Source organism: Scomber japonicus, chromosome 18 (genome assembly GCF_027409825.1).
Source record: "Scomber japonicus isolate fScoJap1 chromosome 18, fScoJap1.pri, whole genome shotgun sequence".
Lineage (NCBI taxonomy): Eukaryota > Metazoa > Chordata > Actinopteri > Scombriformes > Scombridae > Scomber > Scomber japonicus.
This window is the reverse complement of record NC_070595.1, coordinates 24446522-24449307: the sequence shown is the minus strand read 5'-3', so window position 1 is coordinate 24449307 and position 2786 is coordinate 24446522. Positions and strand designations below refer to the sequence as shown.

Below are 2786 nucleotides of genomic sequence, written 5' to 3'. Positions count from 1 at the left end.
GAGTCCGTTAACATCATGTTCCCAGACAAATGAAATGTAGCTTTGGTAAATAGCCTATTTCAACCACCGTTCTGCACCACCGCTATTTTAAACTGCAGGTAACCATAGCAACAATATTGATGCTTCATGTCATGAAAGTTCAGATCAATGATTTGCAATGATACGAATCGGGTCGGTTTGCAGAGAGTCTGAAAGTTGTTGCCTGAAGTCTCAAAGACCGACTTGTCAAATTGCCAAGAGAATGTAACTTCTCTTAACTCGCTGTCTTCGTTGTTTATTAATAACTGTTACTGCAATTAAGTCACTGTCATCCATTTCTTTCTCTTCTTTTTATAAAGTAAACACAAACAGAAATCCAGCTAGTGCAATTAATACAATTTAAACCAATAGTGGGTTTGCTGGTGCGTCATTGCTATGGAAACAGTCATGTGTGTCTGTGTAGCTTTGTGTAACTACTGTGTTTTAGAGGCTGCATCCACTCACATTGTGAACATGAACTCACTTTAAACTCACTACCTGGAGTCAACAAATAACCTAAAAGTGACATTTAAATATAATCTATGATTCTGATATAATAATAATATTATGATATAACCATGTTAATGCATTCTGAAGTGTCCTAATATAGAGAATAATAGACTCCAATATGGGAAACCTCTCTGATGAAGCTGATTTTTGCTGGTTGGCAATGAAAAATAACCGTAATGTAGATTAAACATTTAGAACTAAAACAAAAGGTTTCAAAGGTGATGTGTGTCTATTTTTCTGTTGTCATAGTTTTAATTGCTCTATAAAAAAGACTAAATAGCAGGAGCATGTGTATACCTTTTTAACATGATTTTGAAAACTTACATAGATATCGTAATGCTTTTTGGAGGAGGTTAAAAGAGCAATACAGAAGATTACATCTAAAGAGATTCCTATGGACCCTGGTTTCTTTATTTTAGGACTATATCCAAAAGGTCACAAGTTCATAAGAGTGAACAAACAGTGATAAATATTTGTCTTCTACATGCTAAGAGATCAATTGCAATGTTTTGGAAAAAAACTTGTAGTCCAAGTATTACTTTTTGGGCCAGGCAAATGCTCTTCACCTTGCCTCTTGAAAAAATAACATACATATAAAAAGGGAGGCAAGGTTTGTTTGAAAAAATATGGGGATCTTTTACTGTATTTATAAAAAGTTTAGATCTAACAGAGGATGATAGCATAATTAGTGATGAAATTGAGAAGGAAAAAACCCAGAATTGTCCTTCATATCTATAATTGTATTTGTCTAAGAAGATGTTCTTGGTAATGTTGGTCACTTGTTTGCATGTATGTGATGTAAGCTGACCTATCCTGAAAAACTTCAATAAATATAATGTTGGAATATTGTAACAATTATTCTGATTTCTAACCATCTACACAATATCCTAATATGCTTATTCTGAAAGAGCTATACCAACATTTAAGAGCTGTGATATAAAAAAAACAAAACCGGTTTGTTTGAGATGAAAATGTGCAGATTGTAGTAAAGATATTTTAGTTTCTCTACAAGACACATACAATACTAATAACCTGATTCTACTACTAGTAATATTATATTTATCTGATCAAACTTCACTATATTGTCTAGAATGTAATTATTTTAACATGTAATTATCTGTCATTTAAACCTTAGAGACATTGGCATTGTCCCTCTCAGACACTCACTGCTGTTGGTTCGGGGGTCTCCAGCTCGACTGCTCCACTCGGCCCTCATCCCGTCGATGTCGTCCAGTGACGAGGCGCGTCGGAGGCTGCGGACGCTGTCCCGAGAACAAGCTCGAGGTATCGTCCCCGTGGGAAGGCGACGCTGGGGTCCAGCCGGTCCGTCAGCAGGGAGCGCCGCTTGGTGGAGGACTGGGCTGCAGGGGAGGGAGGGTCCAGGTCCTGCTCTATCAGGGCTCCGTCTCCGACTGCATGCAGCTCTCTTTGGACGGGATGCGAAACTCTTTCAGCGGGAGTTCTTCACTATTCGGCTGTAGGGAAAGAGAGGGAAATGAGTCTATTAGGTTCCAAAAAAAAGGAAAGAAAATCACATGCTATTAAACATTTGAGAAAACAAGTCTGCAGCATACCAGGTTGCATCGACACATAAGACGGACATTGAGAATTAAACCCATGGAAAGTCATTCTGGAGTCAAATGGAAGAGGCTTATTTTGGTTTGGAGTCTGTATCCGCTGGGAAAAGGGAGGTCTGTTTACTTGTGGCTTCAGAGATCGAGGCGTCGATTTATAGACTGTGTACACAAGGCGAAATACTTCCTAAGTTTTCTCCTCATTAAGTCTCAAATTATCTGTGTATTGCATTTTCACTTTATTTTATCTTATTTTATTGGGTTCTATTCCAATTTATGCTACTTTAGTTTTTTTCTCTAAATGCTCTTAAGTGGGTCTATCAATGCTCCTTTTGTCCATCTTATGCTACATGGGTGTTGAGGTCAGTGGTTGGAGCAATAAAGAACCGGTCAGATTTTTTTCCAGGGCAGCTCTGAGTGTTAACACCCAGATTGTGGTTAAACCTGTGGGATAACCCGGGAACTCTGGGGTAAACTGGAAGAGGTTTATTTCGGTTAATCAAACTGGGGTGAGTCTGTATCGTGGGAAAAGGGAAGTTCTGTTTGTTATGGCTTCAGAAACACGAGGCGTTGATTTCTAGATTGTGTACACAGGGTAGTCTCTCACTGAAGCATTCATTCACATTTTATTTCTACTTATATCATCAAATGGGTCTAATATTCCATCTTATTATAACAATGCTT

At 38.0% G+C, this 2786-nt stretch overlaps 1 pseudogene; it reads right to left on the bottom strand.

Moving 5' to 3' along the window:
• Positions 1-1648: 1648 nt before the first annotated feature.
• Positions 1649-2786, bottom strand: part of LOC128379302 (potassium voltage-gated channel subfamily H member 6-like) — an 11798-nt pseudogene continuing 10660 nt past the window's right edge.